This window comes from Sapajus apella, unplaced genomic scaffold, assembly GCF_009761245.1.
Source record: "Sapajus apella isolate SASKATOON/1434 unplaced genomic scaffold, GSC_monkey_1.0 scaffold2, whole genome shotgun sequence".
In the NCBI taxonomy this organism is placed as follows: domain Eukaryota; kingdom Metazoa; phylum Chordata; class Mammalia; order Primates; family Cebidae; genus Sapajus; species Sapajus apella.
The window spans coordinates 74679838-74693636 of NW_022436942.1; the positions used below are offsets into that span (position 1 = coordinate 74679838).

Consider the following 13799-nt stretch of genomic DNA (forward strand, 5'->3'; position numbering starts at 1 on the left):
TCCAGTGTATCAAAGGAAGCACAGATTTGCCAAGGAAATCACTTAGACTGTAATACTGATATTGAAATGTTAAAAACCAAGCTTGTGAAACAGCAACAGGTAAGCTTATTTATTATCCTCTAAGTGGCAAGATCTAACTGCTGGTCTGTCTATTACTGTAACTTCCAAGGAGTGAGGAACATAAACAATATTTTGATATACCTGCAGCAATTGTTGATGATACAAATGTGTCTGTGATTTGCATGGGTGCCAAAGTTACTGGTACTGCTGATACCACGGCAGTTTGTCACTTACATTCCTAATAGAAGAAAATGCTGCCATTTGGTTAGAAGTTGGTGCAAATAAAGACGTCATTTTTCCCCGGGCTAAATTTATGGACCCCTGAATTCTATCTGTGCACTCTCAAAGGGTCCGAGGACTTCATGTTAGGGCTCCTATTCGTCAAGTGGCATTTCCCCACAGTGTGCTCTTTCTGCCAGCACCGGGGGCTGCTGAGCATCTCAGTAACCCAGCAAGGAAGGATGCGCCTTGGGTCTTAACTTTTTCCATGATTGAGTGAATGACTGCTCAATTTTTCCATGTCATCAGGGAGGTTATAGGTACATGTTACATGTCAGATCCCTGATGGCATTTGGGGATCAAGCCGTAAATGAAGGCTGGAAGGCAGAGTGGTCAAGGGCATATCCACAGAGCATGCCTAGAATAGATATACTCTGTGTGTATGCGTGTGTGTGTGTATGAGTGTGTGTGTGTGTGTGTGCAGCACCCTCCATGTGCGTGCTCTGTTGCATATCTACAAAGCAGATGTCTACACACCTGCCCTTAGGTGACCTCACCAAAGTCCATGAACTGGCGCTGCTGGATCAGCTAAGAGGTCCCTGGATGGAAGACAGAAATGGATGACAATTGACCTGTCTCAAAATACTGCCTTACTGGGTGCCCATGCTCCCCCATGGGAATCCAATCTATCTTTCAACATCTAGCTCACCCCATCTTACAGGAAGTCTCACTCGACCGCCCTCCGAACTCCTAGACCAAGGCTGGAAAATAGGTCTTAGCTCAGGTTCCTTGGTTTGTGTCTGCATCATTCCAGCCTCTGGTTCCATCTTTACACAGCTGTCTTCCCTCTGTGTCTGTGTCCTCACGCGACCTTATCCTCTGTGTGTGTGTCTGTATTCAAATCTCCCTCTGTGGCTGGGCAAGGTGGCTCATGCCTGTAATCCCAGCACTTTGGGAGGCTGAGGCAGGTGGATCTCCTGAGGTCAGGAGTTCAAGACTGGCCTGGGCAACATGGTGAAACCCTGTCTCTACTAAAAAATACAAAAAATTAGCCAGGTGTGGTGGCATGCACCTGTAATCCCAGCTACTCGGGAGGCTGAGACAGGAGAATCACTTGAACCCGGGAGGCGGAGGTTGCAGGGAGCTGAGACCACACCACTGTACTCCTGCCTGGTTCGAATTCAGAACCCCCTGGCTCTTTAGCGGTGTGTCCTTGGGCAGGTTAGGAACGGATCAGGTCTCAGCTCTGTCGCCTGTGCAATGGGGGTGAAGGCCCTGCTCCTGCGTTTGCTGTGAGGACTCAGCGAGATAAGAGATGGAACATGCGGATACAACATTGGCACATGATGAGCACTCAATGTAAAGCAACTGTTTGGCACCACCCCTTACTTCATTGTTTTATCTAGTACCTCTCTCGAAGGCTCACGGAATGCAACAGACAGCATTGGAGTTAGACCTTTCCAGATCCCTGCTGCTTTGTTCTCACTTGGAATCAGCTCACGGCTGGCAGCGTCCTCTCATGGGAACTCTCAGAAAGTTTCTCTCTTCCCCTCCACCCCAGGGCCCAGCACAAGTGATGCCCCAGGGATTTGGGGGAGGGCACCTTTAGCCAGTAATGTGGTGGGTTTCTCTCTTTTCTTTCTTCCTTCTCTTTAGTTCTTTTTGTCTCTTTCCTTCCCTTCTTTCCTCCCTTCCTCGCTTCCTCCCTCTTTTTCTTTTCTTTCTTTTTTTCATTCTCTCTTCCCTTCCTCCCTTCCTCTTTCCCTCCCTCCCTCTTCCTTCCTTCCTTCTTCCCTCTTTCTTTCTTTCTTTCTTTCTTTCTTTCTTTCTTTCTTTCTTTCTTTCTTTCTTTCTTTCTTTCTTTCTTTTCTTCCTTCCTTCCTTCTTTCTTCTTTCTTTCTTTCTTCCTTCCTTCCTTCCTTTTTTCTTTCTCTTTCTTTCTCTCTCTCTTTCCTTCTTTCCTCCCTCCTTCCTACCTCCCTCCCCCCTTCCTTCTCTCCTTCATTCCTTTCTCTTTTTTCTTTCTTTATTTTTTTTCTTTCCATCCTTCTCTCTCTCTCCTTTCTCCCTTTCTTTTCCTTCCTCCCTCCCTCCCTTCATCTTTCTTTTTCTTTCCTTCTGTCCTCTCCCCACCTCCCTTCCTTCCTTCCTTCCTTCCTTTCTTCCTTCTTTCCATCCTTCTTTTTCTTTTCTTCCTTCCTTTCACCTTCTGTTTTTAATTGTCCGCCTAAGCCGAGTTGCTGGGTGAATCATTAAGGGAGCAAATTCCAAGTGCATGAGTGTCTCTGTGTTTCCCAGGACGGGTTTGGGCCAAGACAAACCTGCGCGATGCCAACAGCAGTTGCTTGAACAGTGGAGCTCAGAGCTGGCTTCCCATCGTGGCTCGCAGGGGCTCTGTTTGAACTTTCTCCTCTCTCCTTCCACCCAGTGATTAAAGGAGCCACATGTAACTTTCTCCTTAGTCCTCTTTCTCCTTCCCTCCCACTGCACACCCTGGGAAAGGCTCTGCGTAGTCCCTTAGTGTTTCTTTGGGGGCTTGGGCGGCCTCTTGATTTATGTTCACTTGGCAACATAAACTTGAAATGGCCTGAGAACGCTGAATAACTGGAAAGGGGAGATGGAGAGGAGGCCTCTGAGTGTCTGATTCCATGTAGCTCATGCCTGGCCCTTCCCCCACAGACCAGAGCCATGGACCTTGTAGCCCGTGGGCAAAAGGAAAAGCAAGTGAGGTGGCTGGAGTTGGAAGAAGTCCAAAATCGTTCAGAGAAGCCAGCACCATCCGTCCTTTCTGGGAGCCTGACAACTTTCTATTTTTTTCTCCTTCTCTGTCTTTTCTCTAGGGATCACCTACCCATTTTGGATTTAATGCGTAACCCAGGGGGAAAAAGCCGAAATTTTAATCCCCAATCTGGCCCATGCTAGGGGCTCAACAAGTGTTAGTTTTATAAATACACTTTTATAAAAGAAGTTGGGGTTGGGCATGGTGGCTCATGCCTGTAATCCCAGCACTTTGGGAGGCCAAAGTGGACAGATCACTTGAGGTCAGGAGTTCGAGACCAGCCTGGGCAACATGGTGAAACCCCTGTCTCTACTAAAAATATTAAAATTAGCCGGGTGTGGTGGTGCACACATGTAATCCCAGCTACCTGGGAGGCTGAGATGGGAGGATAGTTTGAATCCAGGAGGCAGAGGTTGCAGTGAGCCAAGATCACGCCACTGCACTCCAACATGGGTAACAGAGCAAGACTCTGTCTCAATCAATCAATCAATCAATAAGTTGGAAGTCAACTCTCTGGTTCTGTGAAGTGTCTTGCCCGGGCCTGCAGAACCTGGGTTCATATCCCTCTGAAAGCATGGCTTACATCCCATATAAACAATGTGTCTGTTTCTCAAATTACATCTTGAGCTATTTGAGGGTGGGAACTAGTCTTCCCTCCTTGCCTCTTTCTTTCCACAAATATTTATTGAGCACCTACTGTGTGCAGTCATTATCTCCCTTCTACTCCACCCTAACTGTTAGCACGTCTGTCTTCGAATGTTCAGTGTTTAGTGTTACATGAATAAATCAATGAATAGAAAAATAGAGTTTTGGGTGGGACTCCAGGAAGTGGACCAGGGTCTGAGGTTCTCCTGGAAGGCTTAGATGTGGTAAACATCTTAGAATTGGGGCCAGGTGCAGAGACTCAGGACTGTAATCCCAGTGCTTGGGGAGGTTGAGACAGGAGGATTGTTTGCAGCCAGGAATTTCAGACAAGCCTGGGCAACAGAGTGAGACTCCGTCTCTACAAAATTATAAAAATAAAATAAAATAAATTAGCCAGGCATGGTTATGTGTATCTGTAGTCCCAGCTACTTGGGAGGCTGAGGTGAGAGGATGCCACAGCCCAGGAGTTCAAGGCTGCAGTGAGCTATGATTGTGCCACTGCACTCCAGCCTGGGTGACAAAGCAAGATACTGTCTCTGGAAAAATAATTTTTTAAAAAAATCTTAGAATTGGGATGCGAGGCAACAGAGAGACAAGCTGGTCTGGGGTTGGACTAAAGACCGATGGTGATCAGTATCAACTTGGCTGCCATCTTGCCTTATCACTGGAATGATGTAACTGTTTGAACTGCTTGTTCTATCCCTAAAACATGAGCAACCTCAAGATTTCTTGCAGATTTAGAGTACTAGGATTCTCCAGAAACATTTACCCCCAAAACCAATAAAGTCAGATCATTCCATGAAAGAATTACGACACCACCGGATTTGCTCCCTGCTCAGTGTCTCCCTGCACTGTCTCTTCTCGGTCTCCCTTGGAACTGGATATGTCTTTTCTTGTTCAAGAATCTATAGTGGCTCCCAATTGCCTGTCATATCTAATGTGCCTTCCTCTCCTTGGCTTTCAAAAAATACAGTCTGTACACAAGCCCACAAATCTCCCTCACATGGTTCCAGCACACAGCAGTGGAAATCCTCCACTCCAGCGTGGCTGTTTCCTCTCTGCCCCGACTTCCCTTCAGACCTTTACATGGGGTTCCCTCATGGAGTGCTCCTTCCTATTCCTTTTATGATATCTAAATCTTCCTGATGTCACAAAGCTGCCAACTGGAGTCAAATTTAAGTTGGTTTTGAATAGAACATCCAAAAACAAGGACTTACCCCAGAAAAAAAAATTCTCATATTTCCAGACTCAAAGACAATCTCTGTGACCCTCTTGGTTAATTTCCTTCCAGTCTTTTTTCTTTGGAGATCTGAGCAGGTTTTTAAAAAATGAGCTACGTAACTTACATAGCCTTCACCTTTGGTTGGTTGGACGTGGAGTTTGCTTCTAATCTTTCACCATAATCTACGTGTCATGACGAATATCCTGTAACTAAATCTTGTTATATGTCTTTAATTATTTCCTTGGGCTAAATTCCTAACAGGTGAATCATCGGGATTAAAGGCTTTTTAATGATGGGGGTGTAGGGTTGGAGGAAGAGGAACCACACTATGATCTAAATCCTCCTGTGAGTCCATGGGGTACACTGAGTGAGAAAGTGACGACCTCCGTCTTTTTCTTTGGGAACTGGCTAGTGGAGTGGGTGTCCTAGCACCCCTGCATCCCTGCTTATCACTTTCCTGCCCAGCATCAAGTTTCTAAGACTTCTAGAAGGTTCTTCAAAGGCAATAGATAATGGAAAATAAACAGCCAGCATAGATTTAGTCCATGGCAACATTTGCGATGCAGGGGCTGGGGATTCTGGAGCTGAGCCTCTGCTGAGTGTGTCCCCTCCATTACCCCCACCCTCAAACTTCCCCCACCCTGCACTCCTGGGCTGAGGGACTACGGCACTTGGACAGACACGTGTGATTGACTGTGGTATTAAGAAAATATGTATGACACAATGTTTTTTAGCTTTTTCCAGAGATATTTATATCACACAAATGGCATGTTGGTTTCTTTTTTTTTTTTTTTTTTCCTTCTCAACCGCTAAGAATGAATAAATCAATTGCTTTAATCAGGCTAATGGAGAGTGCATGGGCCAGAAAGATAGGTGGGAGGGGCTTCTCATCGGAGCCTGTGGCTTCCTTAGCAGGGGGGGCCCTGTCAAAGTCACGTCATAGCTCCGGGCCTCTGTTTCCCTGTCTTTGGGATGGGCATCTGACCACTCATGACTTTGCAGCATAAAGATGGTCGGAAGCATTTGGAGTTCATTCCCTGGATGAAAAGTAGCTGCATGAAGTTGTAATCCTCTGTCTTCAGCCCTTTGGAGCCATGTGTAGGAGCAGGGCTGTAAACACAGAAAACCCACCACTACATTCTAGTTTATAAGGTTTCTGCCTCACACAGTCCCACAAACCTGACCTTAAGAACTACTCAAAATGTAGGGGAAACGCAGTTTGTTGTGGTCGTAGTTATTACATAAAAATTAATGGCTTGGCAAACACAGGGATCATCCTGTCATGCTGAGGTCATGTTTACACCAAGCAAATATATTTCAAGGTTCCTGGTGCTTCAGCAGCATCGCAAGGCAGCATCAACACAATTCCCATGCAAGTCTCGGAATTCGGAGCCAGATTCACCCTGGCTCTGGAGGGAGACATTCGTATTAATTCTGCAACTAGAATGCCATCCATTTCCAAATTCCTTATGGCTAAAGCAGATTTTTTTTTTTTAAGACGGAGTTTTTGCTCCCAGGCTGGAGTGCAGTGCAGTGGCGTGCTCTGAGCTCACTGCCTCCTAGGTTCAAGTGATTCTCCTGCCTCGGCCTCCTGAGTAGCTGGCATTACGGGTGCCCGCCACCATACCTGGCTGATTTTTGTATTTTGAGTAGAGATGAGGTTTCACCATGTTGGCCAGGCTGGTCTCGAGCTCTTGACCTCAGGTGACCTACCCACCCACCTTAGCCTTCCAAAGTGCCAGGATGACAGGCGTGAGCTACTGCGCCCGGCCCAAAGCAGGTTTTTTAGTTTCTAACTTGTTGAGGCCTGCTAGTGCCACTGATCAGTGAAAAAAAGAAAAGGACAATTCATAAGGTCATGGGATCCACACTTGGATCTCCTTCATTGCTTATGCATTCATTCACCAAATATTTATTGAAGTGGGCCAGGACCTGAGATTCTCCTGAAGGCTTACACGTGGTTAACATCTTAGAACTGTGGCCAAGTGTAGTGGCTCAGGCCTGTAATCCCAGGGCTTTGGGAGGTTGAGGTAGGAAGATTGCTTGAGGGTAGGAGTACTAGACCAGTCTGGGAAACATAGTGAGATTCCATCTCTACAAAAAATAAAAATAAATTAGCTGGGCATGGTTGTGTGTTCCTGTACTTCCAGCTCCTTGGGAGGCTCAGGCAAGGAGGATGCTATTGGCCCTGGAGTAGCTATGATTGTGTCACTGCTCTTCCTAAAGTCTCTACCAGGGACTGTGTTAAGTGCTGGGGACACAGTGGGTGGCAAAAGCAGGACGGTCCCTTCCTAGGGGAAGGGAGTAGTCAGGTCAAGACGGTGGACATTAATCAGCAATTGCAAAAAGAAATGTAAAATTACAACCAAATTGGGAGCTGTGAAAGGAAGGCTGAGGGACAGACCATTGTCAGAGGGGGATCTGATGTAGCCTTGAAGTTCGAGTGGGCAGAACCCAGCAGGAGGATGGGGAAGAGGAAGGCACTGCATATGCCAAGGTCCACGGAAAGACAGGTGCAATTTGGGGACATGAAAGCCCAGCGTAGTAAGAAGGAAGGGGAGAGAAATACAAGATAGAGCTACTCTATGGCCATACAACCCTGAACATGCCCTATCTAGTCTAAAAGGTGGAGGTAGGTGCACCCACTGGAATGGCAAACTTTTTTGTTTTTTTTTTGAGACAGGGAAGTCTCGTTCTACTGCCAGGCTGGAGTGCAATGGCACGATCTCGGCTCACTGCAACCTGCACCTCCCGGGTTCAAGCAATTCTCCTGCATCAGCTTCCCGAGTAGCTGGGGTTACAGGTATGTGCCACCACACCTAGCTAATGTTTTGTATTTTGGTAGAGATGGGGTTTCATCGTGTTGCCCAGGCGAGTCTTGAACTCTTGAGTTCTGGCAATCTGCCCGCCTTGGCCTCCCAAAGTGCTAGGTAGGATTACAGACATGAGCCACTGTGCCAGGCCACATTTTTTTTTTCTTTTTTTTATGGTGTGTTGCTTTGTCACCCAGGCTGGAGTGCAATGATGTGATCTCAGCTCACTGCAACCTCCGCCTCCCAATTCAAACAATTCTCCTGCTTCAGCCTCCCAAGTAGCTGGGATTACAGGTGCGTGCCACCACGCCTGGCTAATTTTTGTATTTTTAATAGAGACGGGGAGTCGGGGTTTTGCTATGTTAGCCAGGCTGGTCTCGAACTCCTGACGTCAGGTGATCCACCCACTTCGGCCTCCCAAAGTGTTGGGATTACAGGCATGAGTCACTGTGCCCAGTGCAAACATTGTTTTAAATGGAAAATAACAAGTGTTTGTTGGCAAGGATGTGCAAAATTGGAGCCCTGGTGCTGCTGGTGGGAATGTAAAATGGGACAGTCGCTGCAGAAAACAGTGTGGACGTTCCTTGACCAACTAAACACAGAGTTACCACGTGACCTAGCAGTTCTGCTCCCAAGTACGCACCCCAAACAATTGAAAACAAACGTTCAGGCTGGCCTCGGTGGCTCATGCCTGTAATCCCAGCACTTTGGGCCGAGGCAGGGAAATCACTTGAGGTAATTTCAAATGTTCAGATGAAAACTTACCCACAAATGTTCATAGAGCACTGTTCGCAAAAGCCAAAAGGTGGAAACAACCCAGATGACCACCAGCCAGTGGATGGATCGACAAAATGTGGTTCATCCAGGCAATGGAACAGCACTGAGCCATAAACAGAAAAGAAGCACTGACTGGCGCTACAACGTGGATGAGCCTTGAACACAGGATGCTGAGTGGGAGAAGCCCGACACAAAAGTCACACATTGTAGGATTCCACTTACATGAAATATCCAGAATAGGTGATCTATGGAGACAGAGAGCAGATTGGCGGTTGTCAGGGGCCAGGAGGAAGGCAGAATGGGAAGCAACTGCTTATGGGTACTGAGTTTCTGTTTGGGGTGATGGAAAACTTCTGGACCTGGCCAAGCACAGTGGCTGATGCCTGTAATCCCAGAATTCTGAGAGGCCGAGATGGGTGGATCACCTGAGGTCAGGAGTTCAAGACCAGCCTGGGCAACATGGTGAAACACTGTCTCTACTAAAATTAGCCAGGCGTGATGGCAGACACCTGTAATCCCATCAGGAGGCTGAGGCAGGAAAATCACTTGAACCTGGGAGATGGAGGTGGCAGTGAGCCGAGATTGTGTCACTGCAGCCTGGATGACAGAGCGAGACTCCATCTCAAAAGAAAAAAAAAAAGATGGTGGTGGCTCACACCTGTAAATCTCAGCAACTGGGGAAGCTGAGCCAAGAGGATGGCTTGACACCAGGAGTTCAAGACTAGCCTGGGCAACATAATGAGATTTGATTTCTACAAAAATAAAAATTAGCTGGGCATGAGGGCAAGCACCTGTGGTCCCAGCTACTCAAGAGGCTAAGGCAGAAGGATTGCTTGTGTCCGGGAATTCGAGCCTACAGTGAGCTATGATCACACCACTTCACTCCAGTCTGGGTGACAGAAGGAAACCATGTCTTTAAAAAAAAAAAAAAAGTGCTAGCGAGACAGTTGATGCGGGGTATGGATGGACCATCATCGGTGATTATGACTGCTGGTGGGGAGTTTTTGGGAGTGGGAACAACATTAAGAGGAAGGCCAATGATGAGGTGAGGACGGTGGTTCAGGAGGGAGATGCAGGCGGCCTGGACCTGGGGGCACACCGTGGGAGTGGAGAGAAGCGGGGAGATGTGAGCCACGTGTGTCAGGCAAAACCAAGAGGGCTTAGTGAGAGTCTGGATGCACAATCATTCAGTATAGACTCAACCCTGCCCCTCCTACTCAGCACCTGTGTGCACTTATGGATGGGAGGGGAGTGTTGGAGAGAGAAAGTACACGTTCTCGTGGGGATGCTGAAGAACATGTCAGAAGACCCCTGGCTTCAAATTGACTTTTTTGTTGCCAGATCTCGAGAGAGAAACTTCGTTTCTTTGTGCCTCAGTTTCTTGCCCCGTAAAATCAAGGCCCCGACATGCACTTCATTGGCCGTTGTGTGGAGATGAGGACAACAGCACCCGCCCTAGCTACCTCCCAGGATTCTTGGGAGACCCAAAAGAGCTGTTAATCCCTCAAGGACAACACAGATCACGTTGCTGGGCTGATGTCATTGCTTTTAGAAAGCAGGTCCCTTGAACAGATTCTCCCAAAGTAGTGACTTTAGGAGCATCTCAAAGGCGACAGATTCCAGTTGTTAAGGCTACGATGAAATAGCAGAAGACGCTGGGAAGCACCGTGCGAGGAGTAGCAAAGTAGCCCCTAAGGCTCTTTCTTCTGTGCTCGCCCCGCCCCGTCCCGAGTGGGCCCCGCCCCGGCTAAGCCCCACCCAGGTCCCGCCCCCGATGTTGGCGCAGGCCACGCCCCCTCAGCGCCCAGCCTTCTGGGTCCGAGGCTCCCACCTGCGCTCAGCGCTTGGCAGCTGGGAGGGAATGGGAGGATGCTTGCGGGGTAGGGAGGCGAGGGTTGGAAATTGGCAGAATGAGAACTGGGGAAACTAGTCTGAGACGCAGCCCTGCTTGTCCCCCTTCTTCATTCACCCCCATGTTGAGGGCCTTGGCTTTTGCATAATGTAAGTACTTATTTAATGCGTGTGCTGGCTCGAGAGCTCTGCATTTGTCTTTCTGCCCTTCATATGCCAGTGTACCTCCGCCTTGTGTCTGTCTAGGTGGGAGCTCCTGGAGAGGAGGGTGCTTCCCAGCAGCTCCTGTTCGACCCCCAGCCCCGGGCCAAGGGCACAGAGAGAGAGTGAGACAGAGAGGCTGGGGCTGGGGTGGGGGTGGGGAGGTGGGAGCTGGGGCGGGGCGGGGGGGAGCGCGGAGGAGGAATGAGAGCACCATATGACAGGCTTGTGGAACCACATCTGATGCCAACTTGGATGCTGTCCTTTTTCTCCAATAAAGGAACTTTTCACTTGTTTTTCAGACACCCTTTAAAAAAAATGTATTTAAAGAGGCTGGTTCCTATCCATCCGACTGGAGGCATCTCAGTGCAAGAGCAAAGCTAAGTCCTGCACATACACCTCCCCCCCTCCTCCTCCTCCTCCCCCCCCCCCCCCCCCCCCCCCCAGGTTTTCCCGACTGTATCTACTCCGGTTACAACTAGACGCGGCCCCTCCCCCACCTGCCTTCCCCCTTCCTCCCCTTGATTGTGGAGGGAGCGTTCTCTGTGCCTTCCCAGGTCCCCGTGGGGGACCTTCTATGTTGGAGTGGGGTGAGGGGGGGGAGGGTCATATAACGAAGGCCAGAAAGAACAAATTAGATAATCAAAAGAATTATAGTAATTGCTTTCACTTTCCCCAGCCCGCTCAGCGGATTCCCTCCCCCGCTCCTCCCCTCGTTTTTCTGTCTGTCGGGAATACTCGGTCTTTCCGACCCCCTCCCCTCCCCCAGGTTCCTCCTCTCCTCTCTCCTCGCTCGCGCGTTCCCTCTCTTCCTCCGTTTTCTGGTGTGCTGGAACGTTCAGCGGAATATGATGAATGATCACCTGTCACAGCTTGTTTATTATAATGCAGGCAATCAATTACACATCCCCAACGCTGGCCGGCCCGCAGGAAATTTATATGCTCAGCACAAACCAATGTGAAAATGGAATCTCATTTGCCAAATGTCTTTCTCCCCGTACAGCACTATGATTACAGTCTGTGTTTGTTTCAACTGTCGTGTACAACTGACAGTGCCATCATTTACTGCCTGGCTCAGGTCACGTTACTCTAAGGCTTTATTTATTGTGTTACGAAGGCCAGCACAGGAAAAGGACAAGGGTGTCTGTCAGGAATGCCACCGTGTTAAAAAGTGGGTGTGTAAGGGCTGCATTCCCGGGCAGCCGCTGCAACCTCAGCCCCTGGGCCCTACCTCCGCAGCCTCTCCTAGCATCCAGCTACCCAGTCTCCAAGGCCCCAGTAGGGAGCCAGCTCTAGGTACCTGGAGCTCCACACGTCCCGGAATCAGAGTGCATCAGAGTTCAAATGCTGGTTCTGCTACTGTCTAATTGTATGCAGCAGGGACTCAATCTCTTCATCTGGGAAATGGGACTTTTAATAGCCCTTGGCAGGAATATTGGGATCTCTGGGATCTCAGAGGTGTTGATGAATGTTAGTTCCCTGGAATTCGGAAATTGGTCCCGTTGGAAGAGATGTGAATTGGAATTCACACCCTATATTAAAATCTCCCCAAATCTTCACCTCTGGGACATGGCTGTCTCAAGACTGTTTTGTTTCCCTTCCTGGTGGGATTTTGCACTTTTATGTCCTCTGTACCAGCAGGTAATGTGACTTTGAAAAAATAAAATGGCCACCTTGCTCCGCTGTTCTCTTTGTAGAAAAAAAAAAAAAAAAGGCACAGCAATCTTGGCCTTTCTAGCTGTGTGACCTCAAGCCGGTCAGTCCCTCCTCCTCTCTAAGCTTCGGATTCCTCCCCTGAGAAATAAAGAAAATAACTCCTAAACTGCCTCCCCAGGCTTGCCAGCAGGACCCAAGGTGTCCACAGATAATATATTTTTTAAAATGTCAAGTAAACGGTAAAGTGATGAGTAGCATCACTGCTGAGTGGCATCCTTTTTCAGGAGTTCTGGTTGGTCCCCAGAATTCTGCTACACAAATATTGACCCAAATTTGCACCCCCACAACACTTTGTGTCAAGTGGGAGCTCAGGAACTGAGGGGCAGGCAGATGCTTTTATGTGAATTAGGTTGTCTTTTATTGTATTGTATATTTCTATTTTTTTTGAGGTGGAGTCTTGCTCTGTTGCCCAGGATGGAGTCCAGTGGTGTGATCTTGGCAACCTCCACCTCCCGGGTTCAAGCGATTCTCCTGCCTCAGTCTCCTGAGTAGCTGGGATTACAGGCATATACCACCACGCCTGTCTAATTTTTGAATTTTTGGTAGAGACAGGGTTTCATCATGTTGGCCAGGCTGGTCTCAAACTCCTGACCTCAAGTGATCCACCCACCTCAGCCTCCCAAAGTGCTGGGATTACGGGTGTGAGTCACCGTGCCCGGCCTGGATTGTGTATTTCTTTATTATTTGACACATGTATTTGTTTAATGGCCCTCTGCTCAGCCAGTATGGAAGCTCCAGAAGAGAAGAAACCAGATTGATTTTGGTCACCTCTGCCTCCCCAGCACCTAGACTTCCTTGGCACATCATAAGTGCTCAGAGAATATTTATGGCTTTAATGGATGAATGAATGAATGACTACATGGCCAAACTCCGTACTAGGGCAGCCTCTGTTGTACAGTGGGTGGGCCCTAGTGAATGGATATTTAAAAGACATCTTACTATTCCTCATCCCCACAGGGTCAGGCTGTGCCACGTGCACCCATCCTTGCCTGGGGTCATTCATCCTACATGTACTCAGATCGTGTGAACTGGTGATAGGCCACCTGTGTACCTGCCTGGCGACTCCTGTTCACCCCTCAGATCAATATCCCCTGAATAAACTCCTAGTTGCTCTGACATCTCATGGTGGCTTGTATCTCTGCCTCTCTCTAGACCATTCGCTCCTGGGCACAGGCAGCTATGCCTTTTTCATATTTGGGTCCCCAAAACACGCAGGGCAATGCCTGCTTCAAAACAAGTGCTTTTCAATCAGTCAATCAATTCTCAGCTGACATGGATCATCTTTTTTCAGCACTGATGTACGGACTACAACTTAGAATTCCATTAAAGCACCTGGAATCAAGAAAAAAAGTGATTCAAGTTTATATATATATATATTTTTGAGACAGAGTCTCATTCTGTCACCCAGGCTGGAGTGCAGTTGTGTGATCTCAACTCACTGCAACCTCTGCCTCTGGGGTTCAAGTGATTCTCACTCATGCCTCAGCCTCCCAAGTAGCTGGGACTACAGGCTTGC

At 48.3% G+C, this 13799-nt stretch overlaps 1 long non-coding RNA gene across 1 annotated transcript; it reads left to right on the forward strand.

Annotated features, from left to right (window-relative positions):
• The first annotated feature begins 10316 nt into the window (after positions 1–10316).
• On the forward strand, positions 10317–12245 carry LOC116525141. The gene is made up of 3 exons (XR_004257594.1): positions 10317–10516; positions 10613–10692; positions 10870–12245. It is a non-coding gene; the product is annotated as an uncharacterized LOC116525141 (long non-coding RNA).
• Positions 12246–13799: the final 1554 nt, after the last annotated feature.